Source organism: Plecotus auritus (assembly GCF_963455305.1).
Source record: "Plecotus auritus genome assembly, chromosome: 1".
NCBI lineage: Eukaryota > Metazoa > Chordata > Mammalia > Chiroptera > Vespertilionidae > Plecotus > Plecotus auritus.
In genome coordinates this window covers 44,859,551-44,880,473 of record NC_137770.1, presented here as the reverse complement: position 1 = coordinate 44,880,473, position 20,923 = coordinate 44,859,551, and the positions used below count along the sequence as shown (strand labels likewise).

General features: G+C 43.5%; 1 protein-coding gene across 4 annotated transcripts in view; it reads left to right on the top strand.

Annotated features, from left to right (window-relative positions):
• The first annotated feature begins 342 nt into the window (after positions 1 to 342).
• The window catches only part of FRMD6 (FERM domain containing 6), a 75,954-nt gene continuing 55,373 nt past the window's right edge, over positions 343 to 20,923 (top strand). The window contains exon 1 of one of the 4 annotated variants that reach the window (XM_080667242.1): positions 343 to 503. The gene's annotated coding sequence lies outside the window, so the exon portion shown is untranslated. Of the gene's footprint in view, positions 504 to 594; positions 744 to 20,923 lie in introns of those variants that run through there. The other 3 variants (XM_080667240.1, XM_080667243.1, XM_080667241.1) reach the window with 3 other exon arrangements.

The following is a 20,923-nucleotide window of genomic DNA, read 5'->3' as shown; positions in this document are numbered from 1 at the left end:
GTCCCGGGGAGCGGGGCTCGGGAGTCGGAGAGGGCCACTGGGCCAAGAGAAGGGGCGCGGACAGTGTCCGCTCGCGCCTGTATCCTTCGCGCGCGAGGGAAGGCCTAGATCGCCCGGGTCCGCACACCTTCGGCGGCTCACCTCCCTCCCCAGGACCCCGGAGGGGCGGTTCCCTTCGCCTTTTCCCGCCCCCGGCTCGCGGCACCCCTCCGCGGGACGCTTGGTTGGGTCCGGGGCGGGGTCGGCAGGCGCTGCACGTGCGGTCGCGATCTCCTCGCTCCCCTCCCCGGGCTCCGCTGCCTCCCCCGCCCACCTCGGGGCGGCGAAGGAGGAGGGGCCTCAGGGGGCAGGGCGGAGGCGTGGGCGGGGGGCGGGCCGGCACCCCGCGCTCCCCTGGCTGCCCGGGCCCAAGGGCTGGGAGATCGGGGTAAGCGCAGCGCTGGCAGGAAGCGACCGATCGCTGTTGTGAGTCCAACGCCTGCTGCTCCAGACTTTTCTTCAAGGTACGAGCCGGAACCCGGCGCCCTGGGGCCTCCCCGCCCGCCCCCGACCCGGCCTCAGCGCCCCGGCCGCCCGCTGTGCCCCCTGCCGGCCGGGCGGCGGCGGCGGCGGTGGCGGCGGCGGGACGGGCTTTGGGAAGGTTTCAGAAAGTCGCGAGCTCTTGCGAAAGCCGTGTCCCCTTCTCCGCGTCTTTCTTCTTCTTCTCCAGGCTTCCTCGGCCCTGGGCGTCGGGCACCGGGCTGGTAGGTCGCCTTCTGCGAGTCAGAGCGCGCCCACGCCGGGGCGGGAGGTCGGGGCCCCGGGCAGCCGAGCCGGGCAGCGAGGGAGACGCGGAGCTCGGAGGCTGCCCGGGCGGCGAGAGCGGGAGGCCGGCCGGGCTGCTGGCTGCGCCCTGGGCTCCATGCGTCGAGCTCGGCTCCCCGGTGCACCCCGGTGCCCTGTTCTGGGGGCGCCTGTCGTCGCGCCCCGTCTCTGTGACCGGGCGCTGGGGCCAGCCCCCGAGCCCTGCATTCCTGGGTGCGGTGCCTGCCGCCTGTTGTGCGCGCCTTGGGGCCGGGCTGCCGGACTGCAGGGCTGCGGGAAGGGACCCGCGCGCAGCATCTGTCCCATCGTCCCTGAAAGTGCCTAGTCGGGGGAGCCGGAGATTGAGTTGGAGCTTGGCTGCGCCAGAAGGGGGCCTCGGTGGGATGCGAGAGCGGGGTGCAGCCTGCAGATTTTGGGTTCCTGGAGGAGCTTGTGGCGCGCAGGCCCGGCCCCAGGAGGCGGAGGGGACCCCTAGCCTCTCCTCCAGGATGGCCGGGGACTGTCAGGTATGGACAGCGGGGGCCACCAGTGTGCGGTCCACAGGGATTATAGCAGCACCTTGAGTCCCGGGACGGCTTAATCAAATGGTGAGGGCGTTTTCTTAAAGGAACGAATAAATGGAAAGCTGTCAAAATAAGCATATTTTAAAGTTTGAGTGAAAGCTGGCAGATTTTCAGGCCATGCAGTTGTTTGTCCAGGGAAATATTAGCTTCTTGACACCCTTTTCGTTTTTACTTTTTAGCACAAATCTGTTTGCCAGTATTTCCCTCAAGGGCTGTGCATTGCCCACAGCGGGAAAAGGAAACTTCAGCAATGTTCTCGGGTTGCCTTTGACTTCGAGCCCTTGCTCTCCAGCTTTTTTGTTTTGTTTTTAAATGTTCAGAAAAAGTATCTCTTGGCGGGTCTTCCATGTATGATTCAGTCTCTTCTTCTCTGGGACCCGACGTTGTTTGTTTATGGGTTTTGTAAGCATCTCTTTAAATTTAGTTTTTGCAGGAAATACTCCCCTTTGCCACAGGGTGTAGTTTACGGATTAGAAAATACTGCTGGAGAAAGCTGCTAGTGGCTTCATTTTCCAAGAATGTAAGTCATTTCCTTTCTGTGATTTCAGGGAGTTGATATTTCACAGCATCAAAACTTTGTGGGGAAAATTTTCCGTAATACATCTGTCATTAAAAACACTTTTTTTTTTTTTTTGACTTTGGGATTTTTTTTCTCCTTTAGAGCAGCACCTAAATTTAGGCTCAGCAATGATCAAGGATAAGAAGTTTTTCAGGATCGACAGCATTTTGAGACCACTGTAGAGAGTAATTTTAACAGCCACGGAGACCTACAAACAGCCTGCAGGATGGAGAGTGGGGGAGGGGAGTCGAGAAGCGAGAGGCAGGGAAACAGATGCGTTTGCTGTTGTTCCTTGCACTATAAAATTTCTAGAACTGAATCATTTTCCTTGGATGTGGTTTTGAGAAATAGAAGTACTGTGTTATGTTAAAAATGGAAATACTCCACAGTATGAGACAACTGACATTTTAGTATACTTGTAAACATATTGGATTTATATTTCATATTAAAATGGGCCTTTGGGGTTATTGGATGAGGAGGGTCCTCCAGGGGATATCTCCTATCAAGTTATCTGCAGGGCATCTTCTCTAGAAAGCAGACTGACTGTAATATGAACTAATTTCCCCCTCTGCCCCCGTCCCCCCCCCTCTTTGAATTGCTTGTAAGAATGCCTGAGATCTGACACTTATGGACCACAGTTAGCCAGTTAGCCGAAGCTCTTGCAGTGCTCAAAACATTTTAAGGAACAGGAAATCTTTCTCTATTTGCACCCCCTCCTTTTAGGAGGTCAACAGGGGTATCCTGCCAGCTTCAAATACATAATTTCAACTGGAAGATTTAAGATGCTCCTAGCTCCATAGGAAAACAGTACAGGCCAGGGTAAGACTGCTTTTGAAAGCAAAATGTCTGTTAGGTAATAATTTTTAGCTACAAGTTCTTTAAAAACTCATTCAACTAGGCTAGCTGAATTTGGGGGGAAGGGGAGGTTGTAGAGCTTTGCTAGTTTCTGTACTTTGTTTCCACTTTTAACTTCACTTATAAAGGTTTTGGCTTTCAGAACCAATGACATAATAGGCTGTGTAGCCTTCTTTGTGGCAGATGCTTGAAGTGAAAGTTTCAAACAGAATTGTTTTTGACTGAGCTGTCAAGTTCAGAGTTTAGTGTAAATGAGTCCCGTCGCACAACTAACTTTTTTGATAAAGAAATTCTTTGTAGTTTTCAACTTGGATGTTGCACATTTTGATTTCTAAGGCTACAGGTTTACAAAAAAACCTAAAACCTGCAAACAATTATTTTATTACATGAAAGCCAGTACCAAGAAAAGATTAATTCAGTCCAGATGTAAAAATGTATGTGAGTTTTAGGTTTGGATGATCTCAACAAGTTTCCCCCTCTGTGGATGAGGCTGCCTGGATCCCAGATGGCATGCACCAATTATCCTTTCGGTGGTTTTCTGGGTTCAGACCTACATTTCATGGGCCTGTTCTAAAGTCATTTTAATATTGTCTTAGGCATTCCAAAGAACAGAAGGTTTTCTGCGTTTATGCAGAAATGGGTTTTTCCAATTACTCATTAATACAAACCTCATAAATGCTCTGGTTTGGTAGATGAAGCCTATTTCGTAAGTGGGGAAACGAGGTAGTCAGTATTGTGTATCCTGATGGGCAAAGCATAGGTTTGGCATTCAGTTATGCCAATTTCGGCTCTCTTCTTTTAAAGAAAAAAAAATTTTTAAGTGTGTTTATAACCTTCAGTAGAATCCTACTGGAACAAAAATTGTTTTTTGATACAGCAATTGGTCCTAGTATGATGATCTTCTTATTCCCCTCTCCTCTATGCCAACAAGAAACAATACACACATTTTATAAGAAAACACCAGCATTTTTCAGCCTGTACTCCCAGCACCAGAGTTTTAAAGGGTGTGTGTTACACACTTCAAATTATATGTATTTTGGGAAGTCGTTGTATGATGATATAATTACACATTTTGGGAGTTTGATTACATTGTGATTGTGTATAAAGCAATCAAGTGTAGGAGGGGGTGGATAGGAAAGATGTAGTGAAGGAATTTTATGAAATTTTAGTTAAACTGTATCTTTCCTAAAACACAAACAGGGAAAATGGCATTGCTGGCCTCTGTAGTTAAACTTTGATATAGGGGTAGTTGAGAAGCACATTATCCTGAGTAAGAGGCTTTGGGGGCCTGTAAAAATAAGTAAAAACAAGTTAAAGGGATAATTTGAGAGGAAGGAGGAAGTAGAATGCTGGGCATTGAATTGCAAGGAAAATCTAAACTTAGAAGGATGGGTATTTAAAACAAGCCTGAAGTCCGGAAAACTCTCTATTTAAAAGTGGGAATTAAAGATTAAGATCTCTTTAGCTGAGAAAAAAGGATTAGAATTAAGGTTCTCCATAAGGTCTGTATTCAACATGAAATAGTGCTAAGTGATATTTATCATGGAAACGTTGCCTGCATTTGTGTTGAACCACTAGTTTGGTGTTCACTAGTGTTCAGGAACTGGATGCTTATGATTGTGTCTCCCCACCCCACCTCACCCCACTCCACTTCCCACTTCAAAGACTGGAAATATTTTTTTTTGGCTAATCTATATATATAAAAGGCGAATATGCTAGCATAACCAATGGACACAGACACTGGGGCAGTGGGGGCTTGCCCAGGTTGAGAATGCCTGGGGGGAGTCAATTTGGGGAAAAGGAGACATATGTAAAAGTTTAGACAATAAAAAAAAAAAAGGCTAATATGCAAAGTGTCCCCATGGGAGTCTGACTGGGAGTTCTATTGCTCACTATGATGTGCATTGACCACCAGGGGGCGGCACGGAATGAAGGAAGGCCCCGGCTGGCAGCCAGAAGGCCCTGATCAGCCCTGATCGCCAGCCAGGCCTAGGGATCCTACCTGTGCACAAATTTCGTGCACTGGGCCTCTAGTCTCTAATGATTCTACAAGCATTTAATTTGTGCCCCAGCATTTGGGAGAACTACAACTACCTGCCCCCATGCTCTGGGACCACAGGAGCTCTACAGAAGTAATGGCAGAAGTTACCACGGAGTTTTGAGTGAAAACAAGCAAGCTGTGCTTCCAATTAGCTTATATGAATTAGTGATATAATTACTTCTAATGCAAGTTTGTGTACTATCACTTTTTATGTATAGCAAATGGAGTGATTGATCGTGCAGTATACCACGTTGATCAAAGAAGGATTATTGAACTCTGGGAAGGGGAAAGAAATTACTAATCTGACAGCTGGTTGTATTACCCGAGGAAGAGAAAAAGGTGGTGCTGAAACAAATTCACAGATGAACACATACAGGCTGAAGGAGAAGGTGGGGTTTGTGGGAGTTTCCTTGTAGTTGTCTGTAACACAGCATCTTCTTGAAGGCCTTTCCCCACCTGTGGAGTTGGAGCTGTACAGCAGGAAACTAGGTGGAGATTTGGGCGTTATCTAGGTGATTTCGTTAATGTGATAATTAGGATAATTCTGGCCAAAAGCATCTATTAAGAACCTCAATATTCTGAGTTGATTATCCTGGGGTATCCTATATAATAAAAGGCTAATATGCAAATCAGCTGAACAGCGAAATGACCAGTCGCTATGATGCGCACTGACCACCAGGGGGCAAATGTTCAACACAGGAGCTGCCCCCTGGTGGTCAGTGTGCTCCCCCAGGGGGAGTGCTGCTCAGCCAGAAGCCGGGCTCACGGCTGGCGAGCACAGCAGCGGTGGAGGGAGCCTCTTCTGCCCCTGAGGCAGCACTAAGGATGTCCCACTGACGGCTCCTGGAATGGGAGAGGACGCAGGCCGGATTGAGGGATCCCTCCCCCCGCCCAGTGAACGAATTTTGTGCACTGGGCCTCTAGTTTTTAGATATTTTCTAATGACTTTGCCTCTCTCTCTCTCTCTCTCTCTCTCTCTCTCTCTCTCTATATATATATATATATATATATATAATAGAACTTTGAACAGTAGTGTTTTACTTGTATATGAAGACAGGAAAAAGCAATATTTTAGACTAACTTTTTGCCACAGTTTCATGTGAAGGAGGAAATCATTATAAAAATCAAGCAAATTCTGGATTAATATATTAGGATATTAATGAAGTTTCTACTTAGCTTCTCAGGTGGTTCTCTGTCTACTTAACACTAAATGAAAAGGGATTATTTTTCTTCCTGTAGGTAGCTATCTAGTTTTAGTAGATTGCTTTTTTTTTGGGGGGGGGGGGTGAGTTCCCATGGCATAATTTATTTGAATGAACTTGTTATTGAATAGTTACATACACCAGAAAAATGCACAGATCAGAAGTGTAAGCAAAAAGTGATCATACCCAGGCACCCAGCATCCAAATCAAGAAACAGAACATTTCCAGCCCCAGAAGCCACTCCTTAGTCAGAACCCCTGATGCAGGGGTAACCACTCTTCTGACCTTTATTGCCTGTTCTTGGACTGCATTTACATGAAATCCAATATGAGTTCTGTTTTGAGTCTTCTTTGGCTCAACATAGTGTCATGTCCAAATTGATGCAGGTAGCAGTAGGTGTTTTTTATTTCTGTGAATGAAGATACCCAGTTTATTTATCCATCCTATTGATGGACATTTGAATAGTTTGGGGCTGATGTAGTCGGGTGGGAACTTTTGATGGCTCAAGAAAAAACAAGCTCTTTGGAGTTGAAGGAACAGTATAGTCTTAAGATTAAAAGAGAAGAAATACTTCAGAAATGTGAGAGGGGGAAAAATGCAATATCACGAAAACACTAACGGCTCAACTCAGTCCACAGAATCCTAGTGTTTCAGGGCCTCAGTGTGCAGTATACCACTGCATAGTGCCAGATTTCAGTTGAGAACTGAGAAGAGGGAGGGCACCTTAAGGTGTTAGCTAGTCCCATCACCTTTAGAGGGATTGAGGTCCCTTGAGATTGAGTGGCTCATACAGAGTGACTGTCTGTCTAGTCTTGGCTAGTGCCATCTGAGCGCTGAGAGCCAGCCCCCAACTGTGTCCACTAGTCTGGAGGACAGGGAACCCTCGCCTGATTCACACAGAGGTGTCCTGTGGGCAGATAGACGTAGACCTGCCCAGAGAAAATGGAGGTGTAGCCCAGTGAGGCAGAATTTTACCTCCTCAAGCCTGCTCTGCCTCTACCCCCATATACAACCCTTGGGACTTATTCCCCCCTCCCCCCCTTTCTCCTTTCTCCCTCTCTTCTAGGGCTCTCCAGTGAGACCTTAATTTATGAGTGCCAAGTAGGTGGTTTCTTGAGGTCCCTTCTGACTCACTGTTTCATTGATGCCTAAATGATCTGGGTGTGGACCCTAGAGGACTGCTTTCTAAATACTTTTAAAATAGTTCATTTTTAAGAAAATGTTGCAAAAATGATCTCTTTTTTTAACCTCTTCCTGCCATTATGCCTCCTCCCCCTCCCCCACACCCTCTCCCCAAGTTATTTTAATTCTTAAATATCTCTGGAAACATCCGGTCTCTACCTAAAACAACAGTGACATTCTGGTGCTGAAGGCTGTGGCAGTCCCCAGGAAGCACTTACTGTAAAACACAGGATTATGACTTCACTGAGAAATCTAATAGATAAAACAAAGTGCTTGGGAAGGATAACTGTTGCTATAGATCATTTCCTTCATGTTTCCCTAAAGAGGAAAAGGACGTTTACATGGTTCAAGACAAGGCTCAGAATTTCAACCTAGGCTCATTAGAACGGTGAAAACAAGGTAAAACAGCAGACGTTTTATAAATGGGTAGGAAATAGATTCTGCTCTAATGAAATACCGCTTATACCAGCAAAAACGTAGCATGTTCAATCTCAGAAAATAAAAAAAATGTGTTCACTATAGGGCCACAGTTCTGACAAGTTGCTCACTGAAGTTACTACAGAAAAGAGGCCTGGGCTATGAAGACAGCACAGGAGAGAGGCAGTGAAATATGATAGTCAGAATGAGATCTTTTAGATCAGTCCTCTGGGGCCTAGGTCCAGGCTCCACTGTCCTGCAGTATGCAACCTTGGGGAAGTTACTTAACCTCTCTGAACCTTTTTTCCTCATCTGTTAAATGGAGACAATAATAGTAACTACCCCACAGCGTTGTTTTGATTATGAAATGAAATAGTAGTGCAGGTAAAGCAACTAGCACGGCCTCACACATAGTAAAAAGTAAAGTAATGTTAGCTCTTATTACCTAAGACAGACAGAAATGATGCATAGAAGGATTTCAAGTTTCCTTGGGCTTCCTCTAGGCTTTTGTTAATAAGTGGCTGTTCACAAGATTTTATTATAAAGGGTGGGGCCAAAGTAGGGTTACAGTTGTGAGTATGTGCAACAGTTCATTCTTGTATTATTATTTATTAATTATTGTAATATTTTCCATTCGAACAACTGTAAACCTGCTTTTGCCCCACCCTGTACTCTGTTCATTGATGGCAGTAAGTAGGCAACAAAACCTAGTATTTCTCAGTTACAGTCTGTATTGCTGCACCAAGAACAGCTGGCCCATTTCACTGATCACTAACTGATCGAGTTATTTTTCCTAATTCTCTCTTAATTCCTAGCTATCTCAGTTGCCCAGCTTCTACCTGCTGGTTAATTATTTCTTTTCAGATGCCAAAAAGTAAATCTACAGATTTAGAAATTCTCTTTATGATGATTAATGTTATGCAAAGTAGTTTTAAAATTAAAAGAGTATCAGTGGCCCATGTCTTTTGCTCCTATACCGTGTATATTTCACGAGTCCTTTAAAAGAAAGCCACTGTTATTGGTACAGTATAAGGCAATTCCTCCCAGCTTCCTTCCCCACCATTGGCAGTTTGTATAATATGGGTCAGTCCCCTTTATAATTTTCTGTTATGGGGCCCAGAGCTTAAGATTTTAAACCATTTGTTTAAAGGAAATTAATAGTCTGAAAGTTTCAAAGGAAGTGTTTAAGGAAAACAAACTTAAGCACATTAGAACACATTTACATCTAAACAGCATAATTACAAGCTCAGTCAACATAGACATAGGTTCGGAGTGATCAGATGTGTCATTCTGATCTTTTCATTAAAAGGGGGGACCTATCCCAGATAATCCTGTTCCCTGTTACGTGTTGTGTAATATCTTGAACTTTTAGTAAACTTAATGCTTTAAAAATGTTCACTTAAGTCCATCAAAAAACAGGTTCTACATCTTGTGACGTTTCCACGTCTACGTTGAATACTTTGTGCAAGTCCTACCAATGTGTTTCTTGTCTCGGTGGGAGAACAAAATACGTGTGTGGGAAGACATTAGACTGATTTCAGATACATACTAAGTGGAGTCCTGGTTTTAGGGAGCAGAATCAGAGAGGGCCCAGGTAGGATGTTCCTACCTGCCCTGGGGCCCCTGGCTTTGTGTTGGGCCATGAGCCCAGGCTGAGACCTTTCTAGTCTTCAAGTACAAATGAGATTGTTTAAGAACAACAAAAATATTTATGATCTGGTAAAGGTCTCAAATATTAAAAGAAAACTATGAGACTGGAATTACTAAATGTTTAATTAAATTCATTTATTCCACATAATGTATGCCTCCTATGTGCCAGGCAGTGATCTAGGCCCCAGAGATACACCAATGAACGAAGTCAAAAAGTTTTAGGACCTTAAATCCGAAAACTAAGCAAATTTTGAAACAGTAAACATAACAAAACAAATTTTATATGAGTATAGGAGTTAGGAAGCAGGAGCATTGGTAATTTGAAGTACAGCAGATTCTCAAATAATGTTTTGTTTAATGTCATTTCGTTATAATGTTGATGAGATGCCATTGGGATTTAACTTGTTTATATCAGTTATCCTATAGTAAATTGATTTCATTATAGGTCTTTGCTTATATGTCTATTGACAACATTAAATGAGGACTTACTGTAGTGTGGTCAAGTTGGCCTCACTGAGGTGATTTGAGGGAGGAAGTCAGCCATACAAAGACATCTGGGGAAAGTGTGTTCCAGCAGAGGGACTCTCAAAGGCCTCAGGTGGAAGTGAGCCTGGTGTGTTCCAGGACCAGTTAGAAAGGCCACAAAGTAGTGGTAGATGAGGTCAAAGAGGTTTGGAAAGCAGATCATGTAGGGCCTGCATGGTGAGCCATGAGTGAAATGGGGAATCACTGGGGAGTTGTGTGCAGCGGAGTAAGGTGATTTGACTTTCATTTTAATAGAATCGCTGGCTACAGTGTTGAGATAGGAAAATGGAACAGGGTGGTCAAGGGTGGACCCTGGAATACAGGTTAGCAGCTGTTGCAGTGATCCATTGAGAGATGCCAATAGCAGTGGAGGAACGGAAGAGAAATGACCAAGACTTATTTTGTAGGTTGTACCTGGCCAACTGTTTGAGGAGTATGAGAAAGAGAGATCAGAGTAAGGATAACACCGGGGCTTTTTGCATAATTATGGAGTTGCCATGAACTGAGATAGGATCTCATGGAAGAGCTGGTTTGGGAAACAACTACGAGCTGTTTTAAACATGTTATGTTCATCTTCCAAGTGGAGAAGTTGAGGAGGTTGTTGGATATAGGAATCAAGAGTTTAAAGAATAGGTCTGGGTTGCAGATATAAATTTGAACGTCACCAACAGCACTCGGATGAGATAACTTGGGGAATGTGTGTAACAGGGAAAGCAGTCCATGGATCAAGGTTTGGATCATATCAGCATTTACAGTTTCTGGAGAAGAAAAGAAAACTCATAAGCCTAAGGACTTATGCACACATTTCCAACATAGTGCACATAATGGTCTCCATGTCCTAACTAACAGTGTCATTTTTAGAAGATATTGTTAATTCTGTTGACCCACACCCTGGGGAGAAGGAACTATGACTTATTTTTCTGTGATGAGGTACTTGGGCTGAGCCAGAGGTGCTTCAGCCTTGAGAAGTTGAGCTGATGAGGAGGAAGTAAAGAAGACTGAGAAGGAGCAGCCAGAGGATAGGAGGGAGATTAGAAGAATATTCTTGAGGTTAAAGTAAGTGTCTCAGGGAGGAGAGAGTGAATCAGTGGTGCCATGGGCTGCTTAGAGGTCAAGTAGGATGAGGACTGAGAGGTACTCGTTGGGTTTAGCCATGGAAGTCATTGGTGACATTGATCTGAGCCATGACAGAACACCTGAGCTGTATCAGTGGAGGATTGGAGACTAAAACCTCATTGGAGTGGACTGAAGAGAGAATGAAAAGCTTATGAGCCCGACTGGTGTGGGCTCAGTGGTTGAGCATCGATCCATGAACCAGGAGGTCAAGGTTTGATTCCCGGTCAGGGCACATGCCCAAGTTGTGGATTTGATCCCCAGTAGGGGGCATGCAGGAGGCAGCCGGTCCATGATTCTCCCTCATCACTGATATTTCTGTCTCTCTCTCCCTCTCCCTTCCTTCTCTGAAATAAATTAAAAAACATTTTTTTTAAAAAAAGAGCTTATGAAACATAATTCTGATTTTCAGTTCAACTTCTCATTAATATCCATTGAATGTGAGTACATTTAACATGTCTGATAGAATGTAGGGTGGGACTTTGGAATGCTGGGGGCCATGAGGATCTTCAACAGGCTCTGACAGGGATGGGTAGCCTTTCAGTTTCCCCTGAGTTATTGGTAAAACTCTAGTGCAGCCGTGGGCAAACTACGGCCCGCGCACCGGATCCGGCCCGTTCGGCTGTTCTGTCCGGCCCGCGGAGCCGAAAGAGCGGAGGGTTCTCTTGCTCTCCCCTCCGCTCCTTTACTTTGAATTTATATTAGTTCACACAAACACTCCATCCATGCTTTTGTTCCGGCCCTCCGGTCCAGTTTAAGAACCCATTGTGGCCCTCGAGTCAAAAAGTTTGCCCACCCCTGCCTAGTGTGTGGATTATAGTCTGTTTCTTTGAAATAGAAAAAAGTCCTATAGCAGGTTCTCTTCTTTTTTTTCAAAATTGCATCCCTTTGGATAAGAACTACATAGTGGAAACACTGTCCCTTTGTTAAGACTTTCCTGTTTGTTTTGTTTTCTAGTTCAAGCCACTGGTCCTTTATTTGAAAAGGATACAGCAGAGACATGTGCTTTGAGTTGGCTTCTGTTTCCGCAGTGGTGATAGGTTTGAGCTGAGGAGTCCCCGCACACATGGCAGTGCCCACAAGCCTGGAAGCCTTCATTCACACAGAGGATGGATGGCGCAGGGCTGGGGCTCTCCAGAGCCAGAGCAAATGAAGTCATAGACACATCGGTTGCTTCATCTTTCTTTTTAACTTTGTGGATGACTTTCATTGTGAATATTATTTCAAAGCATGTGATTAAGCAATTTTCAGAGCTCTGTATTTTATGTCATAATTATGCACCAGGAATTTTCCCTCCTGGGAATTACCTTTGAATTATAATGCTAACTTTCTATAATACTATCATCAGAACGAATCAGCAAGCCTCTGATACTAATTACCTTTTCTTTCCCTAAGCTGATTAAAATGCTAACACATAGGCCTTTAATGCTTAAATATTGTTTTTGGGTAGTTAAAAGCTTACAGTGATTGTAGAATTAAAACTTTGTTACATGTGTTTGAGTGTTGTTTGGTAATAAAGTATAGTAATAGTTTTTAGAAAGTTGATAATTATGGGAAAATGCTAGAAAGAGCAAGGGCTTTCGTTGGCAGTGGATTATGGCACGTTTTTTGAGAAGTGGAGCTCCAGTGTGTTGTGGCATATACACATCATGCCAGCCTTCTCTTAGGTACTGCTCTGTCAACACTGTTTTATTGGTATTATTCTGAATGTTTTTTCAGCTGAAACTTGTAAGTCACTCCACAGCTAGTTCAATGAACGTAATTGGCTTGTAACAGAAATACACAAGGCCAATGTGAAATAATTTGGCAGTGCTGCGCATTTTACACGGTAAACACTGGAGTGTGCAGAGGTGTAAAACTAAGCAAATTTTGAAATGCATGTTAAGTCTTTTAAGTCTGTGAGTGCAGGATGAAGTCCAGATCTCTTAGTGTGGAGTTCAACATTCCAGACCAGCGTTGCAAGGCTGTGGCCCACCAGGAAGATTGGCTGCAGACATGTTTTGGTTTTTAACACAGCGTTACAAACATTTATTTGCCAACATTAAAAATTGAGAAATTTTACATTAAAAGTTTTTTGGTTTTTTTTTTTTGTTTGTTAATTCTCACCTGAGGATATTTTTCCATTGACTTTTAGGGAGAGTAGGAGAGGGAAAGACAGAGAGAAACATCAATGTGAGAGAAACACATCCATTGGTTGCCTCCTGCACGAGCCCGGACCAGGGCCCCGGGCTGGAAGGGCCTGCAACCAAGGTACATGTCCTTGACAGGAGTTGAACCCGGGACCCTTTGGTCAGGAGACTGACACTTTATCTATTGAGCCAACCAGCGAGGGCTACATTGAAAGTTTTTAATTTTACACCTTCTTTTGAAAAACTGGAAGGTGTGATAATGATGTTTTGGAGCAACAAACCAACTTCCCTTTTATTTATTTTTAAAAAATTATTTTTATTGATTTCAGAAAGAAAGGAAGAGAGGGAGAGATAATAGAAACATCAATGATGAGAGAGAATCATTGATTGGCTGCCTTCTGCATGCCCCCCACTGGGGATCGCGTCTGCAAACAGGGCATGTGCCCTGATCGAGAATTGACCTTAAACCTCCTGGTTCATAGGTCGAAGCTCAAACACTGAGGCAAGCTGGCGGGCCCAGCTTCCCCTTTCATATGGAGAGAGAGAGAGAGAGAGAGAGAGAGTGTTAGAGTTAGAGTTAGAGTTAGAGTTAGAGTTAGAGTTAGAGTTAGAGTTAGAGTTAGAGTTAGAGTTAGAGTTCTGTAGTTGCCCACAGTCCCCAGCAGAGATCCTCTTGCTCCCAACATTGAGACCAAGTGGCTGTTGGCACTGCATCTTGCAGGCTTCACTTTGTTACCTGCTCCTGCAGGCAGACGAGTTTGCTATCCCTATGTTGTACTTGACTTGTTTTCCAATATCATCGCAAGGCTCCCTAAGTCTAGCCCAGTTGTTCTCCCATTGTCCCATCAGGCACATACACTCTTAGTCTGGGTCACGCTTCCTGTCCTCCCATTGACCTGAGCTGCATGTTGCCTGTGTCACTTCATTGGAACGTAGCACATGCTCCTGTACACACATCTTTTTATGTATCTTTTCTAGCTCCCCAACTATATTATAAGTTTCATGAGGGCAATGATTGTATCTTATAATTTACCAGTGCCTAGCAGGTTTATTTTAGATTTACCAGATTGACCATTGTTTAGAATTAGCTTCCAGTGGACGGTAATCTGTTTTTATAATGATGCTATGGAAGAATCTATAATAATAAAAGTGTAATATGCTAATTAGACCAGACAGCCAAACAACCTTCTGGATGTCATTCCAGACGTCCTTCCAGACGAAGCCATGGGGGCCAAGGCAGAGGTGGTTAGCAGTGATCAGGCAGGCAAGCAAGCAGTTAGGGGCGATCAGGCAGGCAGGCAGAGTGGTTAGAGGTGATCAGGCAGGCAGTCAGAGGGGTTAGGGGCGATCAGGCAGTCAGGTGAACAGTTAGGGGCATCAGGCAGGCAGGCAGAGGGGTTAGGGGTGATGAGGCAGGCAGGCAGGCGAGTGGTTAGGAGCCAGCGGTCCCGGATTGTGAGAGGGATCCCGGATTGCGAGAGGGTGTAGGCCCGGCTGAGGGACCACCCCCTTCCCCCCCCCCCCCCCCCCACACACACCCTCCTGTGCACAAATTTTGTGCTTCGGGCTTCTAGTTGAAAAATAAAAACCTTGTGTAAAATCTAGTACTTCCTCAATAGGGCTTTCTTAATTTACTGCATCCATTCCTTTGTAGCTTCGCAGTAACATTTATGTAATCTAAGTATTAATTTACTAAACACCTCATTTTTGCCAATTCTCTGATTTGGTTAGTGGATGAAATTTCCAAATAAATGAGGCATTACTGCATACCATTTTATTATTTTAGATATGCTTCTTTCTAATGGCTCATACTGTCTTAAATGTCTTATTTTTTCCCCATTCATTTGACAAATAGTTTTCTACAGAACACCTGGAGAAAGTATGAACTTGACAGGCATGGTAGTAACTGCTTTCCTGAAGCTTTTTACCTTTTAGCTGGAAAGGCAGATATTAATAACAGGGTATATCATTGTTCAATTTCAACAATTATTACTAAAAAGTAGGGGGTGTTCTGAGCCCTTATGAAAGAGTGCTCTGGTCTGAGGGTGGGGGCTGTAGGAGTATAACACGACTAAATTCCAAACTCCTTGACTTTCTCATAATTCCATAGCAGTTTGGAAAATATTCGTAATGTAAAAATTTAACCTTAGAAACAAATAGATTAACATAATTTCTATAACAAAATAAGCGTTTTAAAACTTTTCCCAATAATTTACCATTGACTATACTCATTGCGTTAGTGATTAAGAAAGAATTATAATTTATAGCTCTAGAGTTTAGTGCCTTTTGCTTGGTACCTGAGTTGCACTCTGTTTAAATATGTGAACAAAAGGGAAATTGGGCTAGAAATTTCAGATATAGCTAACTTGCAAATCAACTTTTATTTTATGAAACTATAATTTTTTTTCTATTTTTTAAAAATATATTTTATTGATATTTTACAGAGAGGAAGGGAGAGGGATAGAGAGCTAGAAACATTGATGAGAGAGAAACATCGATCAGCTGCCTCCTGCACACCTCCCACTGGGGATGTGCCCGCAATCAAGGTACATGCCCTTGACCGGAATCAAACCCGGGACCCTTCAGTCCGCAGGCCGACGCTCTATCCACTGAGCCAAACTGGTTTCGGCGTGAAACTATAATTTTTAAAAAAGGTGTTTGCAGTGAGGACTTTTCTTATGGCTGTAAAAAATAGGTTATAAAAAATAAACTTATTTCTTGAAGAGTAACTAGTGGATAGTACCTTTATTTTATACTTCTAAGCCCATAGCTGAAAAAGATTAATAGTTTATCAGTCTGATCTTGGAGTGATGTAAATATGGTGTCATAAGAAAACCTTAGCAGTGAAGCTGGTGACATGTGTGAGTGAACCAAAAAATAGAGTGGAATTTTGTGTGGCTGCATATATTTTATCACAACAATCAGAAATGCTTTAAGTATTCCCCCCCCCCCCCCAAAAAAAACACAGAATTCTATACTTAACTTAAACCCACCTAAATATAGTGTTAAAGTTAATTTTTTGCATAGTTTAGTGTCAAACTGAAACAAAGATCAGCTGCAGTCATGCCATTTTTGAAATTTCTGTTGAGAAACTCATGTTACTTATAATTATAGAAGGAGATTCACAAAAATTAACATAAGTAAGGAAGTTTTCAAATAAACCCAAGATTTCCGAATGTGATTTTTAAGGAACTTTAAGGAAATGAGATCAGGGAATAGTTTTTAAGAAATGTCAAGTGTCGTGTAGAATTTAAAATAAATTCCAAATAAAATATTTTTAATCTGCAAAAAAGGATGTTGAACTGATGTTTTGTAATATACTAAAGTATTTTACTTTTACCAGTGCCGAGAGAAATGGAAAGAGAAATTTCCATGAATTTTATTTATTTATTTATTTTTAATGAGTTTTAGATACAGAGTAAAACCTCGCAGGGAAAGCTAGTATAAGTTATCTAATTTATAACATAACATTTTCTTTAATAATAGCCTTATGGATTTTTTAACTAGACTTACGTTTCTGACCAAGAAATTTTCAGGAAATTTGTAATCAGTATATTATTGATATAGAATCTAAATTAATGCATTTTAACATATAATTTGTTTTCTACTGAGGAGACTTTGAAATAGATTCTCAATCGCCAAGGGGATGGGAAAGGGTCTGAAATTTTGTTGGGGGCTTGGGTGGACTGGTTCGTGGTCAACTGAATTCCCTTTCCCAGTGCTTGAATCCTGACATGCTTTAGTGGTGACTCCTGATTATATATCTTTTCCTGGTATGAGGTTATTGTCTACTAGAGGCCTGGTGCACAAAATTCATGCACTGGGGGAGGAGGGCATCCCTCAGCCTGGCCTGTGCCCTCGCACAGTCCGGGACCCCTTCTCCGTTGCTCCTTACCGCCCGCCTGCTCACGGCTCCTTACTGCTCGGCTTGCTGCTCCTTAGTGCTGCCATGGAGGCAGGAGAGGCTCCCGCCACTGCTGCTGCGCTCGCCAGCCATGAGCCCGGCTTCTGGCTGAGTGGCGCTCCCCCTGTGGGAGTGCACTGACCACCAGGGGGCAGCTCCTGCATTGAGCATCTGCTCCCTGGTGGTCAGTACACATCATAGCAACTGGTCATTCTGGTCATTCCGCCATAAGGGTTGCTTAGGCTTTTATTATATAGATGTTACGGAGGTTAGTCACATCTTCCCAGGTGGGCAATAAGCTATTTGAGGACACACCACCTCTCCTATTTATTTATTTATTTATTTATTTATTTATTTATTCTTTATTTTATTTTTTCCCATCACCATTTATTCCCTCTATACCCACTTCCACCTCCCTTCCGCCCCCCAACCATCTACCTCTCCTGAATTCTTCCATAGTTCCTAGAAAACGGTTGGCTCTTGACCATTAAAGCCCAACAGTATGACAGCTTTATTTTATTCTGATCTAGCTAAGGTGACAGACTCATCATCTAGATTTAGAACTAGAGCAAGTCAGTGCGGCATTTGACCCATAAAAGAAGTGACAGAAGTGTGCTTACGAAAACTCCGATGCCTATCTCCCAAGTCTAACGTATAAATAAAATATAACTCTTCCCATAACAGTAATATATATTCAGATTTAACGTTAGCATGGAAAAAACGCACTTTGTTGCTTAAATATTCAAAAAGCTACGAAAGATACAAATTTTGTTCCTTAAACTCTCAAAAGACCCTAAGTAAAAATTGGAGTTTTGCCCTGGCAAGGTGGCTCAGTTGATTGGAGCATTGTTCCATACACCAAAAGGTTATAGGTTCGATTACCTAGTTGCAGTTTAATCCCCAGGCAGAATAGATGGGAGGCAAAAGATCGAGCTTTCTCATCACATAGATGTTTCTCTCTCTCCCTTTCTCTCTCTAAAATCAATCAATTAAAAATAAAAACATATCCTCTGGTTAGGATTAAAAAATAATTTTTAAAAGATTGGATTTTAAATATTAACATAGAATGTAGCAGTATAAGTTATCTGTGATTTTGTTTGGTTAATCCTCACCCGAGGGTATTTTGCCATTGATTATTAGAGAGAGTGGAAGGGAGGGGAAAAGACAGAGAGAAACATTGATGTGGGAGACACAGCCATTGGTTGCCTCCCTCACTCACCCCCACGGGGGCTGGGGATTGAGCCTGCAACCGAGGTATGTGTCCTTGACTGGACTCGAACCCAGGACTCTTCAGTTCGTGGACCAATGCTCTATCCACTGAGCCAAACAGGATGGGATTATTTCCTTCAACTAGATTTTCCAGCATCCTCATAATTTATATGTATAAGACATTTCATAGTTTTAAAAGGAATTTTTATATAGGTACAAGACATTTTGTAGTTTTAAAAGGAATTTGGACTACAAAAAACTTTATTTGATCCTCCAAGTAATAGTCTGTATTTTACAGATGAGGTTAAATGACTTGTATGATTTGACACCTTTATTTGACAGTTTGTGACAAAACCAGAACATGATACTCTTATTACTGTGGGCCTGTGCTTTTTTTCTTGCCACCAGTCACAGTTAACCTGTCGATAAAATATTTCTAGGGAATTTGCAAAGTATGTTGTAACACTGATTTTTTTCAGTGCCTTTTTAAGTCCATTTTAGTTTTTGACAAATACTGAATCAACTTATGTTCCTTATTTAGTTTACATTGATTATACCAGAGAATTTTTGTGTTAGTCTGAACTACACAGGGTCATCTTTTCAAACATATTGTACTTCCCATGATAATGCATTTAACATGGCACAAAATTCCAGATTACTAGATTTTATCTGAAATAAGCAAGACATGTATAAAATTTCACACTATCAATCCTTTGTTCAGAGCAGCGGTTACCTTGAAAAGTCTCTTAATTGTAGGCTTGGTTAGTGAAATTAAAATGAAGGTGTTTTGCCCTAGCTGGTTTGTGCTCAGTGGTTAGAGCATCGGCCCGAGGACTGACAGGTCTTGGGTTCAGTTCCACTCAAGGGCTCAGGTTTGATTCCCGTCCAGGGCAGGTTCCTGGGTTGCAGGCTCTATCCCTGGCCCTGGAAGAAGAACGTGCAGGAGGCCACCAATCGATGTGTCTCTCACATCAGTGTTTCTCTCTCTTTGTCTCTCCCCCTCCCTTCCACTCTCTGTAAAAATCAATGGGGAAAAAATGCCCTTGGGTGAGGATTAACCAAAAAAAAGGTGTTTTTAAATGATTTAACATTTAGAACTTTGTAATTTTTAAATTGGAATTAAGAAGGCTCTGAAGCTGTAATGAAATAGTGCTAGTGTTTTATGGAAGTGTATCTACCATAGCCCTTTCTGTAGGAAGTTTTACTTACATGTGGATTTTGCAGATGAAACCAACGTTAGCATGAGAGCATCCTCAATTCATTCTTCCATTCAACAGTCATTAGTGTACCAAGCATTTTGCTGGAAATTCAGTGCTGAAACAAGGCATGGACCTGTCCTAGAGCCTGGGTGATGAGGGGGGGCAGACAGACAAATGAACAATTATACCATGTGACAAGTGAAGTACTACTTATTTAAAACTCTGCTATTCAGTTTGTGGGTTTTTTAAAAATATATTTTTATTGATTTCAGAGAGGAAGGGAGAGAGAGAGAAACATCAATGATGAGACTCATTGATCGGCTGCCTCAAAATGCCCCCTACTGGGGATTGAGCCCACAACCCGGACATATGCCCTGACCGGGAATCGAACCAGAGACCTCTTGGTTCATGGGTTGACGGTCAGCCACTGAGCCACACTGGCCAGGCTTTACTTAGTATTCTTTAAAGTTAAAATCTTTTTCCAAATCACCATGAATTCCTACATTTTAATTCTGAGGTCTGGTTTAAACTTTATGAAGCCATGGTTTTAGTCAGCTTAGCTGATATTTATCACTTGTGTTTATGTCCTTGTCATGCAGCAAAGAGCTTGAGGTAATGTGTTATTTAATATATAAGGCACTTAAATGAACATATGGGCTCATTAAAGTTTTTTTATATCAGATTTTTTATGGTATAAATTACATACAATAAAAATAAAGTTCACAAATTTTAAGTAGTTTGGTGACTTTTGACAAATGTATATAATCATGTAAGCAGTGTCACAGACAAGATATAGAACATTGTTATCTTACCAAAAAATTTTCTACAGCCACTTTTTGGTCACACCTCTTCTCCACCCTCACTTCCTCTTTCCTTTCCTTTCCTTTCCTTTCCCCCTTACCCCCCTCCCCATTCTTGACACTACTGCCTGTTACAGAATCCTATATAATAAAAGCCTAATATGCAAATTGTCCCCTTGGGCAGTCATTTGACCGGGAATTCGACTGCTCGCTATGATGTGCACTGACCACCAGGGGGCAGCACAGAGCATGGTGGGCATCAGCGATGCGGCGCTGGGAGTGGGTGGCAGCAGAGGCGCTGCCAGCTCCGACGGGCCCCCACAAAAGTGGGACCATGGCAGGATGTTGGAGCAGGTAAGCGGGTGATGCCAGGCCAAGGCGGGTGCAAGCAGGGCCTGATTGCCCCGCAGACAGTGGCCAGCGGTGGCGCTGAGGGAACCGGGCAGAGCCTGGCCCCAATCGATCACCCCACAGACAACAACCAGCGTCCAGCAGGCCCTGATCGCCTGATCGGGGCTGGGCCCAGGCTGGGAGGGGAACTGGGGATGGGTGGCAGCGACCAACCTCCCATGGCACCCGGGCAAGGGGCTGAGACCTCTCTCCAGCTACCTGGGTGGGGGTGATGGGGACAGAGGTGCGGTGAGAATGCGGGGTGTCCGCTGAGCTTGCTCTCACTCCCCCTGCTTCCCTCCCCCAGGATGCCAGGGCTCATGCGCCAGGGGAAACCCCGCGCTCAGGGTGCCAGGTGCCCGTGAGGAGCCGCCCCGCATC